A 19,489-nucleotide genomic window follows, 5' to 3' on the forward strand; every position below is an offset into this window, starting at 1 on the left:
AGTCTTTTTCTGTTGATCAGTGTTTTTTTTTAAAAAAAAGCAAATTAAAATCCACTGCGATTCAGTTTGGTAAAACAATAAAACATGAAAACTTCTTGGGGGGGGGGGTGAATTCTTTTTATAGGCACTGTCCCAACTCATAAAAACTCAATGAAATACAGCCACAGTCATGCCTTTGTAATTGCAGCAACATGTTGGGCCCAGGATAGATTCTCAGAGATGTTGACACTCAGAATTTGAGAGTACCCATCCTTTCCACTGCTAATCCATTGATGAGGACTGCTGTGTGTCCCTTCCAAGGTTGACCCCACACCCTTTTAAGCAATGTATTAAATCTTACTGAGTTGCCAACTGTCTTTTAGAACATAAAACATTACAGGTCCTTGATCTTTTAGCCAGTTCCAAGTGCAATCTAGCCCTTCCGTCTCACATAGGCATATGGATGAAAGAATACTAGAGCTATCTAGGAGTCCCTTGAATGTCCCTAATGTATCCACTTTACCATTACTCTGTAAAATCCGATCTTGACACCGCACTGTACGTCCCAAACACCTTCAAATTATGTTCTCTCATATTAGCTTTTTCACCCTGAGAATACTCTATGGCTGTCCATTCTATTAATCCCTCTTATCATCTTGTACACCTCCCATCTTCCTTCGCTCCAAAGGGAAAAAACCTACCTTGCTTACCCTCTCCTCATAAGATGTTCTCAAATCCAGGCATCATCCTGGTAAATCTCCATGTACAATAGTGTACTGCCGGACAATGCAGGATCTCTAGTGAAAGACATGGTTCATTTGAACCTTTTGTCATTGCTTGTAACAGGTTAACCTTTTAACATGGGGTTCATGTTAACCTTTGAAGAACTTCTATATATGCACAGTGGAGAGTATCCTCTCTGCTTGCATCATGACCTGTTATGAAAACATCAGTGCCCAAGAACAAAGGAAGCCTACAAATAGGCGTGGACACAGACCAATCTATCATAGGCAAAGCCCTCTCCACCACTGAGCACTGCCACAAAAAGCGGCATCCATAATCAAGGATCCCCGCCATCCAGGCCATGTTGTCTTCTCACTGCTGCCATTGGGAAGAAGGAGCCAGGAACAGTTATTACACTTCAACCGTCAGGCTCCTGAACCAGCGTGTCTAACCTCACTCACTCAACACTGAACATACTCACTTTACAAGGACTCATATTCCCAGTAGTATTTATTTATTATTGATGTTATTATTTTTCCACAGCTTGTCTTCTTTTTCACATTTTTTTTTGTTAGTCTTTGTGTGTAGCCTTTCCATTGATTCTGTTGAATTTCTGTTCTACTGTGAGTGTCTGCAATAAAATAAATATCAGGGTAGTATATGGTGATATATATGCACTTTGATAATAAATTTACTTAGAAATTTTGTCAGAACCAGAAAGTGTTGATAATTAACAGAGGAAAGAGTGAAATGGAAATTTGTGCTGAGATGGGAGATTAAATAACAAAGGAGCAGTACAGGGGCCGCTATTGTTTGTGATATTGCCATAGAGCACTACAATATGAAAACTGGCTCTTTGGCCCATCTAGTCCATGCTGGCCTGTTTTACTGTCTCATCCCAGACTAGACCTGCACCCAGACCAGTGGAAATATTCCACACTCATACTCACTCCGAATGATGAAGTTCCCCTCAATTTTCCCTTAAAATTTCACCTTTCATCCTTAACCTATGACCTCTAGTTCCAACCTCACCCAACCCCCAGAGGGTGATTATATAAAAGGGGGTTTCCTATCTATAAGATTATAAAACATAGGAGCAGTATTAGGCTATTTCTCTCATTGAGTCTGCTCTGCCATTCCATCATGGCTGACTTATTATTCCTCTCAAGCTCATTCTCCCATCTTATCACTGTAACATTCGACATCCTGACTAATCATGAACCTATCATCCTCTCGTTTAAATATACCCAATGACTTGGCCTCCACAGCCACCTGTGGCAATGAATTCCACAGATTCACCACACTATCCCTACCAGGCAAGCCCCTTGATAATGGAGCAATAAATATTTGGTCTCCCAGTGATGTGTAACACACTGGCTCAATATACCAAAGCTATTGGGCTACTAAAGATATTGATAAAACATAATATTTACTAACAGTGCAATTTACTGACAGAATTAGGAGAGTTATCTTTTTACAGAATCAAATTTTACTTGACTGAATTAATAAATTTCCATCTTTTTTTTTGTCCCCGTGTGCTCTCAATAATCAAGCCAGTACAATCAATAGAATTATTGAGTTGTGCAACTCATTTCACCACTCTCTGACTAAAGAAATTCTGCTTCAGCTGGGTTCTAAAGGGACGGTCTTGTATTCTGAGGCTGCACCGGCCACTCCTTTGGTAACCGACTCGGTTGAACTAATGCTTTGCACTGCTGTATTACAAAGTTTATTTCTTCAAGTTAAGTATAAAGATCAAAATCAAATTAGCCTTCATGATTAATGTATTTACCTGCCCAAGGCTTTTGACAGTGTCAAGAACTGGTACCAAACCTCCATCTGCAGCCTCACCAGAAGTTTATACTATCACAGTATGATAGTGTTCTTCTGGAAGCAAGTGAAGATATATTTCATTGTATCCTTCCATGTACATGTGATAAATAAATCTCAAATGGCAAACCTGAAAACTCATATTGGAGGACCATACCATCTGTGTAACCTCCAGCCTGATCACATGAACGTTGATTTCTCTAACATCCGGTTATTTCTCCCCCCTTCTTGTTGCATGTTGCATTCCCCAGTCACCCCTTCACACCTTTCTTCTGCATCCCTCCTCCTTCACTTACTTCCATAACCCACTAAACTCTTGTAACAGATGCTGCCTTCTTCAGCCCTTTACCTCTTTCACCTATCACCTCCTAGCTCCTTAACTTCATCCTCCCTCCCATAAGGGAATAAGACAGAGGAGCAGAATTAAGCATAGGGCCATCAAGTCTTCTCTGACATTCCATAATAGGTGATTTATTATCCCTCTTAACATCAGGATGCTCTTTATCGACTACAGCTCAGCATGCAGTTCCATCACCCCCTCAAAATTAATCAATTACCCTTGGCCTCAATACCCCCTTGTGCAATTGGATCCTGGATTTTCTCACTTGTAGACCTCAGTCAGTTCAAACTGGCAATACCATACCATCTCCACCATGATCTCCATCAATACAGGTGCACTACAAGGCTGTGTGTTTAGTCCACTGATCTATTCGCTGTGACTGTGTGGCTATGCAGAGCTAAAACACCGTATTTAAGTTTGCTTGTGACACCACTGTCATGGGCTGAATCAAAAGTGATGAATCAGCATGCAGGAGTGAGATTGAAAATCTGGCTGAATGGTGTCATAACAACAACCTCACACTCAATGTCAGCAAGACCAAGGAACTGATTATAAACTTCAGAAGAAGGAAACCAGAGGTCCATGAGCCAGTCCTCATCTGAGGATCAGAGGTGGAGAGGGTCAGCAACTTTAACTTCTGAAGTGTTACTATTTCAGAGGACCTGTCCTGGCCCCAGCACGTACAGTAAGTGCAATTATGAATAAAGCACAGTAGCACCACTATTTCCTTAAGAGTTTGCAAAGATCTGGCATGACATCTAACATTTTGACAAATCTATAGATGTGCAGTGGACAGTACATTGACTGGCTGCATCACAGCCTGGTATGGAAACACCAATGCCCTTGAATGGAAAATCCTACGAAAAGTAGTGAATACGGCCTCGTCCACTAACTATTGAGCACATTTACATGAAAGATGTTGCAGGAAAGCAGCATCCATCATTAAGGACCTCCACCATTCAGGACTGCTCTCTTCTCACTGTTGCCAGCTGGAAGAAGGTATAAGTGCCTCAGGACTCACACCACCAGGTTCAGGAATAGTTACTGCATCTCAAGCTTGAACAAGAGTGGATAACTTCACTCAACTTCACCTACCCCATCATTGAAATGTTCCCACAACCAATGGACTCACTTTTAAGGGCTCTTCATCTCGTGTTCTTGATATTTATTGCTTATTTATTTGTATTATTGTTTCTTCTTTTTGCATTTACTCAGTTTGTTGTCTTGTGCACTGTAGTTGAATATCCTAGTTTGGTAGTTTTTCATTGATGTTAGGGTTACTGTTCCATAGATGTATTGAGTATCCCCCACAGGAAAATGATTCTCAGGGCTGTACGTGGTGAAATATATGTACTTTGATAATAAAAAAATTACTTTGAACTTTCTTGTTACTCAGCTGTCCTGAGGGACAGGGACAAACTTGTGCTCACATACCAACCAGATTGAATATTCCAGTGGGGAGCTGAATAATCCAGGGCAAGATCCATTTGGAGAGATCTCTTCCTCTGGGATGCTGGAGGGACCTCACTCTGGGAGCTGCCCTCTGTGTCAGTCTCCTGATGTCAGAGAGGCACTGGGGACTGAGTGCACAATTTGGGATATCCTGTTGCAGCTGGACAGGATATTGGTGATCAAAGTTGCGTTTATTGTCTATGACAAGTCTGGGTATATACGGGTATAATGAAAACCTTACTTGCAATAGTCTCACGGGCACACAACATCAGATCAGCCACATTCGCATGTACAATAGAAATAGAAGATCAATTATAGATCTTATAGATCTATAATCTACAAGATTATAGAATTTAGTGCAGGAACAGGCCCTTTGGCTGATGATGCTGTGCTGAACAACTTAACTGTCTCACTAAACTAGTTTTTTCTTTTGCCTACATGTCTACATAAAATGCAATATTGTTAGTCCATAAGACATTGCATTCTGCTCCAATATTCCATCATAGCTGATTTATTATCTCCTTTAATCCCATTCTTCTGCCTTCTACTCATAACCTTTTTACGCCCTTACTAATCAAGAACATATCATCCCCTGCTTTAAATATACCCAATGACTTGGTCTCCACAGCCATCCATGGCAATGAATTCCACAGATTCACCTCCCTCTGGTTAAATAAATTCCTCCTCATCTCTGTTCGAAATAGATGTCACTTTACTCTGAGGCTGTGCCCTCTGGTCCTAGAAACTGAAACAGAATTGGTGAGAAGATGGCAGTGTGATGCAGCTCGCAGCGGCCACTCCTGTGGTGATGTCTGTTATTTGTCAAGTAGGGTGCCGTGCACAATCCTGATTTGATGGAGACGGACGTGAGAACACGGAGGAACATCTGATGAAACTTCTGAAATGCCTGCTTCGCTACTGCTGCTACTGTGTGATCCAGAATCTCTGGAGAAGGCCCCGAGTCCTTGGCTTTGCTTGTTGCTCGGCGGCCGGGGCGGGGTCAAAGCGCTCCGCAGAGGATGGTGCTCTGAGAGGCTGTGTAGGAGGGGCTGGTCGGAGTTTCAAAGTTTTCGGACATAATCAGAGTCCGCTGCGGTCGGGTGCTTCCAATGGTGCAGCATCGGCGAGTTGGCAGTGCTTGGAGGTTCATGGCAGGGAGAGTTCCTCCCCTCTGCCGCCTACGTGGAATGGTGAGTCTATCGGGACTTTGAGACTTTTTTTTACCGTGCCCATGGTCTGCTCTTTATCAAATTATGGTATTGCTGTTGTAACTATATGTTATAATTATGTGGTTTTGTCAGTTTTAGTCTTGGTTTGTCCTGTGTTTTCTTGTGATATCGTTCTGGAGGAACGTTGTATCATTTTTTAATGCATGCATTTCTAAATGACAATAAATGAAACTGAACTGAACTGAAACATCCTCTCCACATCCACTCTATCTAGGCCTTTCAATATTTTATAAGTTTCAATGAGATCCCCCCAATTCTTCTAAACTCCAGTGAGAACAGGTTCAGAGCCATCAAGCGATCCTCATACATTAACCCTTTCATTCCTGGAAATATTCTTGTGAACCTCCTCTGGATCCTCATCATTGCCAGCACATCCTTTCTTAGATAAGGGGCCCAAACCTGCTCACAATACTCCAAGTGCAGTCTGACAAGTGCCATATGAAGCCTCAGCATTACTTCCTTGCTCTTATGTTCTTGTCCTCTCAAAATGATTGCTAACATTGCATTTCCTTCCTTACCGCCAACTCAACCTACAAGTCAACCTTCAGTGAATCCTGCATGTATTGAGGAGAAGTGGAACTCGTTGTTTTGCATGCCATTTATACAGATTATTCTATTACACAGTGCATTGAGGTAGTACAAGGGAAAGCACTATCATGGCACAGAATGAAGTGTTACAGTTACAGAGAAAGGGCAGTCAAGCAATACCATGTAAGCACCACGATGAGATAGATTGTGAAGTCAAGTCTGCCTTATCATACCGGGGACCACTGAATAGTCTGATAACAGCAGGGCAGTGCCTGTCCTTGAGCCTGATAGTGTGTGTTTTCAGGATTTTGCATCTTCTGCCTGATGGGAGGAGGGAGAAGAGAGAATGATGTGCCTTGTCTCGTGCTGACTGGGGTGGACAACATAGGGAGGGGGTGGGGGATGCGGTCAAGGAGCTAAGGGCAGATTCAGACAGTGTTTTAAGGAGAGGGAGAGCTGCTGGGATTACTATCTAATTCCCCTCCCTCCCCCTCACAAGCCTCTCACAGGCCATTCCCACTCATGAGCTCATAAAGGGATGTCTGCATAGTTACCCCGCTCTAGCAATAGACAGTAAGGTGAAGTTCGGGACAGACTTTTCTGGGATGAGCCCAGAGAGTGAGGAACATATGAGAGTCTCTCTCTGTTGAGTACATCTGAAGTCACATGTGACTTAGAAATCACCACATTCTCAGACAAACTAACTCATCTCTATTAAGCTGAACTTGCCTTCCAGGAAACAGAGGTTAGGTGAGGGAGCCAGAGAGAGAAGGGAGGGGGATGTCAGAAAGCTGGTAGGTCAATTTTCAGTGATGGGAGGAGGAAACACACAGTGATTTCTCCTTGGGGGCAGAAAGTGTGTTGTGGATGTTGGAATCGGTTTTTATGCCTTTAATAAGATATTGGTGGAGTTAATGCAAGATTAAAATTGTAGTTTTTAACTCATATATATTTTACAATATGTGATGTTTGTCTCCGCTTACTGGTAGACAAGTGGTATAGCAGTTATATAACAGTTTGTCACCTTTTCATATTTCATTGGCTAAGTGTTAGCACATTACACACATGTCGGCATTATGTAACTTTTAATTGGTTCCTTCTTATCTTGGGAATTTGTCTTAACTGAAGTATAAAGGTGTCAGCCCCTGCAAAGGCAACATCTTTTTAAAATAAATAATCATGAAGCAGCAGGTTTTCACTCATTCTTGGACTCGTAAAATAACGTGGGAGTCAGACAAATCACCAAATCTCACAGGACAAATGTGCAAGGGGGAATCATAGGGTAACTCTTCCACTGGGCCATATACAACCCTGAGATTCATTTTCCTGAGGGTATTCACAAAGAAACCAACAGGATGGACAACCAATATGCAAAAGACAAGAAACTGTGAAAATACAAAAAGAAAAAAAATAATAATACAGTGGAGTCTTGTTAATTGGGACATGTCAGGACCAGTACATTTTGGCCCAGTTAAGTAGCTGCCTCAATTAGCCAAAGTTTCATGGTAATAGTTGAAAAAGTTATAATAAAGATAACTGACCATTTAATTGAGTAACAAATTGTGTATTTAAATGAAATACAGAACAAAAATTAGAATACTATAAATACTACTACTGTACTCCAAAGCTCCTAATACTTATCAATGGAGGAATTAATCCAGTGTACGCTGCCATGTTCTTTTGATTGATTGCGAGTGAACAAAAACAAAGACATATAGTGTAGCTAAAGGACTGCCTTCATGCAATCCTTTTGATGATTGCATCCTCCAAATCTTCATTTTCATTATAACATTCAAGGCGGTTGTCAACACCTTCAAATTCTGTGCAATTCCTAATTTGTGAAGTAGTGAAATAATTTTATTTTAGCTCTGGGCTGTTTCTGGCATCTCCAAGCCTGAATGCTTGAAATTGCAGTGAGCAAAACAGTTCTCAATTGTCTTAACTGCTTATTTTCTTGCCAACTTTCAGTGACAAAATCATTTTTTTAAAAAACATAAGCACATGCAATTCACGCTATTTAAAAACTACTGGTTGTAAGGAACATTTTCTTAATTTTTTTACAGCTGCATGGACCAACCATTACTCTGAGCAGGAAATTTTTACAGGGCCTGAAAAATGCACAGCACTTTAAATGTTTTTTTGTAATATGCATACTACGAATAGTCAGAATGGAAACTGAAAAATCACATTTTATTTATTAATTGCAGGATATAATGAAATATAGTACAACAAAGACAATGTTTCATATTTCATAAACATCTCCTTGTCTGTCTTTATTACAAATCCATTGTCTATATACATTGTCCAGATTAATTTCACATCGGATGAAAGGTACATCTTAATCCTTATTATTTAATCCATATGTTCCACTTCTAGTCCGTTTCTGGATTTACGTTTGACTGAATTCCTAAGATTGAATCCACATTCGAAGCTTGAAATGTTCCAACGATGTCAACAAGAATTGACAGCTGTCAACTTCAAATTCTTAGTTTCTAAGCATGCAGTTGAACATATCAGTGAAAGTTGAGCCAGTCTCAACTTTCTCAGAAACAACAAATTTGGAATCACAGCATTGCTACGGTATTTTTGAGGCAACGCTTTTGTCATAATTATTAATAGTATCTAAGTATTTTTGTCAGTCGTAAAATATTCTCTATCAATTTCAAAATTATTTGAACATTATATAAAAGAAACAAGCACAGCAACAACGTTTACACCACAAAGGCATTTCAGTTACAGCTCAGCCATGCATCTGCCCGACTTCGTGGCTGTTAACACAGTATCACGTTTCACGCCACACAAGTTCACGCGACTGACCCTAGTTAGAAACTTTGGCAACAGTTTGCTGTTTCATTTAAGTGGCCTAGTGTCCCTAATAAACAAAGCAAATTCCAGCTATTTTCTCAATTGGTTTTTGTTCTTTAAGCGTTGTCCCAAATAGGTAGCTGCCCAAAAGTAACCGATGACCCAACTAACCGAAATCCACTGTCATGATAAATAAATGAACAATGAATATTGAGAAAATGAGATGAAGAGTCTTTGAAAGTGAGTCCATAGGCTGTGGGAACAGTTCAATGATGGGGTAATTGAAGTAGTCCCCTCTGGTTCAAGAGCCTGATGATTGAGGGCTAATAACTGTTCCTGAACCTGGTGGTGTGGGCCCTGAGGCTCCTGTACCTCCTTCCTGATGGCACCATGAGATAAATGGTCAACGATGGCAATGTCCATGTGTCCTCCTCCCCCTTGCAGGACTGGGCATCAGACACGCCGTCCTCTCTCCTTCTGGAAGCGAGCACTGAACACACTGACTTCTCCTGCTCTGGGAACAGGTATCGAAGACACCGTCCTCTCCCTACCTCTGAGAACAGTCGTCAGACATGCAGTGTCCTCCACCATCTCTGGGACACAAAGTCCTCTCCCATAAGATTGTGGCATTTTGTGTCCATGGAGGGTAGATGTGATCAAAACATGCACACATGCACCCTAGGCCAGACAAAGAATGAAGCTTCCTCTACACCATCACATCACACCCTCCCGGGTGCAGATACAGAGTGAAGCTTCTTCCACAACATCCCATCACACACTCCTACGGTCAGTATGAGGCTCCTTTTATTCCCGTCCCGCTGTCGAGAACATGACACTGCATCGATCAAATCAATCAACAAGATGATGGATTTCAGCACAGGCCAGGCAGCATCTATGGAAAAAAGTACAGTCGACATTTCCGGCCGAAACCCTTCGGCAGGATTGTAAAACATCAAACATAGTGCCCTCAAAGGATTGTAAAATATCAAACATTTTGTATAATGGGGAATTAAAGGTTATGGGGAAAAGGTAGGTAGGTGGAGGTGAGTCCACGGCCAGATCAGCCATGATCTTATTGAATGGCAGAGCAGGCTCGACGGGCCAGATAGCCTACTCCTGCTCCTATTTCTTCTCTAAACCACAGAGCCCTTGAAACAATCTAGGAATGTTCAGATCCATCTAGCATTATGCCATTCATTGACTGAAGGCTGCAAAGCCAGTCTGCCCCAATCGAAATAGCAGAAAATAGCACTAAGAAAGGAGTAACCAGAAATGCATCTAACGTACACTGCAACGTCCAATCGTGCTGAGTACCTCCAACTTTTTGTGCATTGCCTCTGCTCGGCAGGGTTGGATGCTTTTTTTCTCTTCAGCCCCGACGAAGGGTCTCGGTCCAAAACATCAACTGAACTTTTTTCCATAGATGCTGCCTGGCCTGCTGAGTTTGTCCAGCATTTTAGAAACATAGAAACATAGAAAACCTACAGCACAATACAGGCCCTTCGGCCCACAAAGTTGTGCCGAACATGTCCCTACCTTAGAAATTACTAGGCTTACCCATAGCCCTCTATTTTTCTGAGCTCCATGTACCTATCCAAAAGCCTCTTAAAAGACTCTATCATATCCGCTTCCACCACCGTTGCTGGCAGCCCATTCCACGCACTCACCACTCTCTAAGTAAAAAACTTACCCCTGACATCTCCTCTGTACCTACTCCCCAGCACCTTAAAACTGTGCCCTCTTGTGGCAACCATTTCAGCCCTGGGAAAAAGCCTCTGACTATCCACACGATCAATGCCTCTCATCATCTTAAACACCTCTTATCAGGTCACCTCTCATCCTCCGTCGCTCCAAGGAGAAAAGGCCGAGTTCACTCAACCTATTCTCGTAAGGCATGCTCCCCAATCCAGGCAACATCCTTGTAAATCTCCTCTGCACCCTTTCTATGGCTTCCACATCTTTCCTGTAGTGAGGCGACCAGAACTGAGCACAGTACTCCAAGTGGGGTCTGACCAGGGTCCTATATCGCTGCAACATTACCTCTCAGCTCCTAAATTCAATTCCATGATTGATGAAGGCCAATACACCGTATGCCTTCTTAACCACAGAGTCAACCTGCGCAGCTGCTTTGAGCGTCCTATGGACTCGGACCCCAAGATCCCTCTGATCCTCCACACTGCCAAGAGTCTTACCATTAATACTATAGTCTGCCATCATATTTGACCTACCAAAATGAACCACTTCACACTTATCTGGGTTGAACTCCATCTGCCACTTCTCAGCCCAGTTATGCATCCTATCAATGTCCCACTGTAACCTCTGACAGCCCTCCACACTATCCACAACACCTCAAAACTTTATGTCATCAGCAAGCTTACTAACCCATCCCTCCACTTCCTCAACCAGGTCACTTATAAAAATCACAAAGGGAAGGGGTCCCAGACCAGATCCCTGAGGCACTCCACTGGTGACCGACCTCCATGAAGAATATGACCCATCTACAACCACTCTTTGCCTTCTGTGGGCAAACCAGTTCTGGATCCACAACCCTCCAATCCTCCGGAACCTCTCCCATCCCACTGATGATGCAAAGATCATCGCCAGAGGGTCCACAGTCTCCTCCCTCGCCTCCCAAAGTAGCCTGGGGTACATCTTGTCTGGTCTCGGAGACTTATCCAACTTGATGCTTTCCAAAAGCTCCAGCACATCCTCTTTCTTAATATCTACATGCTCAAGCTTTTCAGTCTGCTGTAAGTCATCTCTACAATCACCAAGATCCTTTTCCATAGTGAATACTGAAGTAAAGTATTCATTAAGTACCTCTGCTATTTCTTCCAGTTCCATCAATACTTTCCCACTGTCACACTTGATAGGTCCTATTCTTTCACATCTTATCCTCTGGTTCTTCACATACTTGTACAAACGTTTGTAGAATGCCTTGGGGTTTTCCTTAATCCTGCCTGCCAACGCCTTCTCATGGCCCCTTCTGGCTCTCCTAATTTCCTTCTTAAACTCCTTCCTATTAGCCTTATAATCTTCTAGATCTCTAACATTACCTAGCTCTCTGAACCTTTAGTAAACTTTTCTTTTCTTCTTGACTAGATTTATTACAGCCTTTGTATACCACGGTTCCTGTACCCTACCATAACTTCCCTGTCTCATTGGAACGTACCTATGCAGAATTCCACACAAATATCCCCTGAACATTTGCCACATTTCTACCACACTTTTCCCTGAAAACTTCACTTTCCAATTTAAATTTCCTATTTCCTGCCTGATAGCCTCATAATTCCCCTTACTCTAATTAAACGCTTTTCTAACTTGTCTGTTCCTATCTCTCGCCAATGTTATTGTAAAGGAGACAGAATTATGATCACTATCTCCAAAATGCTCTCCCACTGAGAGATTCGACACCTGACCAGGTTCATTTCCCAATACCAAATCAAGTACAGCCTCTCCTCTGGTAGGCTTATCTACATATTGTGTCAAGAAACCTTCCTGAACACACCCAACAAACTCCACCCCATCTAAACCCCTTGCTCTAGGGAGATGCCAATCGATATTTGGGAAATCAAAATCTCCCATCACGACAACTCTGTTATTATTACACCTTTACAGGATCTGTTTCCCTATCTGCTCCTCGATATCCCTGTTACTATTGGGCGGCCTATAAAAAACACCCAGTAAAGTTATTGACCCCTTCCTGTTCCTAACCTCCACCCACAGAGACTCCATAGACAATCCCTCCATAGCGTCCACCTTTTCTGCAGCCGTGACACCCTCTGATCAACAGTGCCCAGCCCCCACCTTTTTTGCCTCCCTCCCTGTCCTTTCTGAAACATCTAAAACACGGCACTTGAAGTAACCATTCCTGTCCCTGAGCCATCCGAGTCTCTGTAATGGCCACCACATCACAGCTCCAAGTACTGATCCACGCTCTAAGCTCATCTGCTTTTTCACAACACTCCTTGCGTTAAAATAGACACATCTCAAACCTTCGGTCTGAGTGCGTCCCTTCTCTATCACCTGCCTGTCCTCCCTCACACGCTGTCTCTAGTCTTTCTCTATTTGTGAGCCAACCTCCTCTTCCCCAGTGTTTTCAGTTCGGTTCCCACCCCGCAACAATTCTATTGTAAATTTTCCCCAGTAGCCTTAGCAAACCACCCTGCCAGGATATTGGTTCCTCTGGGATTCAAGTCAACCCGTCCTTTTTGTACAGGTCACACCTGACCCAAAGGAGGTCCCAATGATCCAGAAATCTGAATCCCTGCCCCCTGCTCCAATCCCTCAGCCACACATTTATCCTCCACCTCCCTCAATTTCTGTTCTCACTGTCACGTGGCACAGGCAGTAATCCCGAGATTACTACCTTTGTGGTCCTGCTTCTCAACTTCCTTCCTAACTCCTTGTACTCTTTTTTCAGATCCTCTTCCCTTTTCCTACCTATGTCATTGGTACCAATATGTACCATGATCTCTGGCTGTTCTCCCTCCCGCTGCAGGATATCTTGGACACGATCTGAAACATCCCAGACCCTGACACATGGGAGGCAAACTACCATCCGTGTTTCTTTCCTGCGTCCACAGAATCACCTGTCTGACCCCCTAACTATAGAGTCCCCTATCACTACTGCCTTCCTCTTCCCTTCCCTACCCTTCTGAGCCACAGGGCCAGACTCTGTGCCAGAGGCACGGCCACTGTTGCTTCCCCCGGGTAGGCCGTCCCCCCAGCAGTACTCAAACAGGAGTACAGTACTTATTGTCAAGAGGCACAGCCACAGTTGCTTGGATTTCCAGCATCTGCAGATTTTCTCTTGTTTGTAGATGACCGATTCCTTCAGCTGTCACTTTGCTCACTGACGCAATGAGAAAACTTTTTTCTTACTGTTCTTGTTGTTTGTCAGTGAGTTCTCCACCAAGACTAAACCCTCTGGGAAATAAGAGTGGGAGGAAGAACTTCGCCCCCTGACCTTTCCCATCCCCTCTCCTGAACTCTCTGCAATTCCAGTCACCCCTCCCCCTACTGGAACCACCCGACATTAGGAACCGTCAACACATCTTGACCAATTTGCACCAGCTCTAAACAAGCCTGACTTTACTGCAGGCTTACCCAAGTCCTATTCTCATAGAGGGCTAAAAAGGATCTTGGCGTCCAAGTGCAGACTGCCCTGAAGGTGGGTGCACAGACTGAGGGCAGTAAAGAAGTTGCACAGCATTCCTGCCTTTATTAATCCTGTCTTTGAGTTCAAGAGTTCAGCAGTTAACAGTGCAGCTGAATAAAATTCTGCTCAAGGTGCATTTCGTGCCGGTCACCGCATTATGGGAAGGGTGAGGAGGCTTTGGAGAGGGTACAGTAGAGGCTCACCAGGATGCTGCCCGGATAAGTGTAGAAGGAGAAGTTGGACAACTTGGGTTGCTTTCTGTGGCACGACAAAGGCTGAGGGGAGAACTTAGAGAAATTTATAAGATTTAGAGAGGGATAAAGTAGACATCTGGAACCTTTTTCCCTTGGGGTGGCATTATCTAATACTAGATATCACACATTTGAGGTGAGAGGGGTAAGTTCACAGGAGATATGTGGGACAAGTTTCCTACACGTAGACAGGTGGGTGTCTGGAATGCATGGCTAGAGGGGGCAGTGGAGGCAGATACGAAAGAGGTGGTTAAGAAAACTCTTAGGTATACACATGAATGTGCAGAAAACAGAGGGATAAGGAGGGTTTAGGCAGAAGGGATTAGTTTAGTTAGGTGTTTAGTTACTATAGTTTAATTAGTTTGGTACAACATCTTGGGATGAAGGGCCTGTTTCTTTTCACTGTACCCCAAAGCGACTCTGGGATTACATTATACACAGATTCAACACACCCTGAAGCAGGAAATTCTGCCCCACCCCTTCACAACCGGTGGGCAGTAACTCAGTAAAACTAACCTGCTTTACTACACCATTACCTGTTTCTGCATTTATACATTTTCTTTAATCTTCCCTTGTGAGACCTGAGATAACACCAACTCTCTGACCAATGCCAAACATCTGCTCCTGAGAAAGGTTCCGATCCCCATATCCCAGGGTTAGACGACACCCGTAGCACAGTCCCAGTGAGTGTAACAATTCAGCAACTTTGTGATCTCCTCCCACAGGGTTCCCACTGCTGCTGTAGATTATCTGCAGTTTCTGTGGTCAAGCAGGGAACGGATACAAGTCATTATCCAGTGCCGGAACCATGGACTTTGCTGTAGGGTCTACGTGCTCCCATAGACGGGCCCCGCAGCAGATTCGACAATTATGCTTGTGAGTATGCACATGTCAGCTAATTATTGTTTCCTTATGGCTGTATTTAACCCTTCTTTTCATTATAGTGCTTTTCGAGACTTGAGCAAAGTGTAGTGTGGTTATGCTCCCTGCTTGCATTCGGCCTTGCCTGAGAAAGTGGATTATTGAGTCGACTGACTCTGGAGACTAGCGATATTTGTTTTATATTTAGATATTCCTTTCAGCCGCGTGTTGGCATCTAGTTTTCCATTTGAGAGTTTTAGTTAACGGCCCTGTTTGGTTTAGCATTTATTGTTTTCCTTGCCCTTAATATCCTGTTCGCACTAAAGTCAGTGAGCTATTGACCTGTTTCAGTCTCTCTCTATCTGCACATGGGCCATATCCAGACTCCGTGACAGGAAATCCCCCAAGTTCCAACTACCAGCATGGATAATGGAAGCGATGGACCTGTCTATAGAATACTGTTTCAGTTGCAGGTACTGAAGTTTGGGCAATGGGATTTTCGAAATTGGGTTAAATCCAGAAAGAGCTGGATCAGACCAACACCAGGATTACTACACATAGTTCCCATTTCTGTATCTTTTAGTCACACCAACACCAGAAGCACCATGCACAGTTCCCACCTCCATATACCTGGTTCAGACCCACCCTGGGTGCATCGTGCATGGTTCACATCTCTGTATCCCTGGGTCAGAACCACACTAGGAGCACTACGCACAGATCCTGTCTTTATATCCCCTGGGTCAAAACCACACTGAGGGCACCATGCACCCCCACGTGGGAATTCTGGAATAATTTCTTTTTGTTCTGACATTCTAACCTCTCTGTCTGACCTGCCACTCAGCCCATCCTTGAGAAGTTTCCTGGTGTGGGATCATTCTCTAACTCTGTTCGAGGATCACTTTTAGCTGTTGTGGAGAGCTCATTTTGTCGGAGGGCTCATTGAGGTCCTACTTGCGGATCAGATTATGGAGCTGCTGTGCTCCCATGTGCTGGTGGTGAGGAGGGTAGCGCCTCCCAAGTCCTGGTGATGATGAAAACATTGGTAAAGCTGCATCCCAGCCTCCATACGTCATAACCTTGTCCTCACCCTCATCAACATCCCCTGCAATCACACATCCTGCAGGAGTTCCAGGATACTGGGATATCCATAGTTGCGTTTCGGGCCCTGCCAGGTCTACACCAGACCACCATTGCCATGGCAACCTATCAATGGAAAAGCCTGCTCCTCCACATCTGGGCCCAGGACAGAGCTCACCAACAGGAGAGGACCCACTGAAGTGCTGGCAGAGGGCTTAAACCCAGGTCTGATTGAGGAGGTGACCCAAATTAGCAACAGGATGTGGTGAAAGTTCTGGGCCAGGTCCCCACCAAGGTCTCAAGATGCAGGACAGCCTCTCATACAGCTACAAACAGGGCAGGCCTCTCCTCCTTCCAAGCTCCCAGACAGCCAGCTGGTGTGCATGCCCAGCAACAACCCCAAACACTGGGATGTCTCCTACCTCAGCAGGGGTATGGAAGCATCGTGGAAGCTGCTGAGGGAGCACCAATTGTAGGCTGCAGCCCCCTAGAAGGCTGCGTAGGCCAGGGGGCACTGTGGGATTGTGTCTTGAGGGAGCTGTTCCACAGAAAGTAGAGAGTTCTGTGTAGGACTGATGTTGTACAGGGGAGCAAAACATTAGCATCAGTCCCCATCTGAATACAAAGTCAGCCAAATCCATCGGAACGCCCAGTAGAAGGCTTCTTCCTATTTTAGTGACCCTAAAATAGGGCAGGAGTTGGAAGTGGTGATGGAGAGGAGAAAGGGAACAGTCGTGATGATGGAGAGGGGAGAGGTAGTGAGAAGAGGGATGGAGAGGAGAAAGGGAGCAGGAGGGAGAGGGAAAGTGTAGAGGTAGTGGGAAGGTGGAATGGAGAGGGGAGAAGGAGATTTTCTTTATTGAACTACTGTTTCGAACAAAATGCCTTGCCTTTTATCTCAGGGTTGAATGGACTTGAATCCTGCCGGCTTACATGCCCCGTCCTTCTGCTGTGCTACCACCTTCCTGCCCGTCATTCCTGTGGCACCCCATACCGCTTTGCCACCACACTCTTGGCAGCAAGCATTGCACGATCCTCCATCCCTCCCCTTAAATAGTGAGGGAGATGTGAGGGGTGAAGGTAGGAAGTGGACAATTCTTTCCATTCCTCCCAATGCCCAAGGGGACCAAGAGAAGGTGTGGACCAAAATGGAGGCATGGCGATGTCCCAGATAAGCAGCATTGGGGTGAAACAAAATATATACTCGTATCTACAAAAAGAATCAGGTCCCAAACTGGTGCCACGAGACAATGCAGGACATTCTCGATGGGCAGTGAAGGCACTGGTGGGGCAATGGATGGAGATGAAGTCCCAGAAACTGACCCTCAGAATAGAACATCCCCACCCCAAGGGACGTCACAGAGATGGAGAGTAAGAGGAAGGGAAAACATAGAACACAGGTAGTATAAAGAGACGAGGGGGAGGGAGGAACACAAGCTGACAAGTGATTGGTGGATCCAGGTAGGGCAACTAAGGGGATCCAGTGGGAAGGGTTGTGTGGGTGATGGGCAGATTGGGGAAGAAATAGAATGCTGGGGGGCTGGGTGTAGGAGGAGCCGGGTAGATCGGGATGAGAGACTTGGAATCCAGAAACCCACATTAATAACCTAGTTCAAATCCTGTGATAGCAGTTAATTTAAATTCAATTAAATAAATCAATTTTAAAATTGATCATGGCCATTAAAGAAAGAGATTTTCTCTCCCCATTCATCCTACACTCTATGTGACTCCAGACCAAAAACAATATGATTATCCTTAAGACCATGAGCAGAATTAGGCCATTCAGGCCATCTAGTCTGCTTGCCTTTCCATCATGGCTAATTCATATTCCCTCTCAACCCCATTCTCCTCCCCATTACCTTCAACATACTAATCAAGAATCTATCAACCTCCACTTTATATATACCCAATGACATGGCCTCCAAAGCCATTTGTGGCAATAAATTACACAGATTCATCAAACCCTGGCTAAAGAATTCCTCATCATCTTTGTTCTAAAGAGACATCCTTGTATTCCAATACTGTTTCTTCGGGTTCCAGACTCTCCCACTACTGGAAACATCCTCTCCATGTCCACTCTATCTTGGCCTTTCAATAATTGATAGGTTTCAATGATTCACTCCCACCCCCACACTTTACTGCATGTTTTGATGCCTATGTGATAAATAAATCAACCTGAAAGATTAACTTTAGCAGAAAACTATAAAGCATTGATTATGAGGCAGCTAAGTTCTGGTTACACCTTCTCCCCTAGTGCCTCCACCCACCCAACGTAATAAAGAGGTCACAATCCTGTAATTTTATAAATGAACCTTTTAAAAATCTAATTTGGAGTTTACTCAGGTCTTCCTGTGAACAGATGGAAGTTCAAAATAGTATCAATATGTAATTTTAAAACTAAAGAAAGTAAGTAATCATATACAGTGTGTGGATATCTCTGCTTTGACACTGATGAATGCTTCTTTAGTTCCTGGTCTCCATGACCAACATCACTTTAATCTTCCTGGACACGAGAACATTCAGTCAGGCTTTTGCAGGATGCAGCGAGTACTTGATGGAAAAGTTGCATTACAGGTGTAATGGACCATCTACTGTAGCCCTCTGGATATAGTACCTGTGATCAGCATGCAAAAAATAATCTGTTGATCACCACATGATTTCCACACATGGACTGAACATATTTAATCCTTCACATCTGGCCGTATCAGTTTTTCTGAAGCTGTGTCATTGGTGTCTTAAATCCCGGAATTTCCTCCCTACGATGCTTCCTGTAAAACGCTCCATAGATCCTGCCAGTCTTGACAGAAAGCATGCTCATCTGTTTCATTAGCTCTCATGCGACCCTTCATCTGGACCGAGAGGAGATAGTCAATCCAAAAAGGTGAAGGGAACAGATAGGGCAAGAGCTGTGGGAAGTGTTGTCCACTGGATGTCAACAGGTATTCACTAATGTAAGTCTATATATGCCATCTTGCTGCTGTGTTAGAATTTTGGAACCCTCTCCCCATCGGACTTCCGAGGAATGTGAAATTCCTTGATGAGTACTGGTGTGTGTTCCCTCAACCTCCCCTTCCTGAAGTCCATCAGAAAGAAGGTACAGGAACCTCAGGACTCACGCCACCAGGTTCAGGAACAGTTATCACCTCTCAGTCATCAGGCTCTTGAACCAAAGGGGATAACTTCACTCAACTTCACTTGTTCCTTCATTGAAATGTTCCCTCAACCTATGCACTCTCTTTCATGGTCTTTACAT

The sequence above is a fragment of the Mobula birostris genome, chromosome 9, assembly GCF_030028105.1.
Source record: "Mobula birostris isolate sMobBir1 chromosome 9, sMobBir1.hap1, whole genome shotgun sequence".
In the NCBI taxonomy this organism is placed as follows: domain Eukaryota; kingdom Metazoa; phylum Chordata; class Chondrichthyes; order Myliobatiformes; family Myliobatidae; genus Mobula; species Mobula birostris.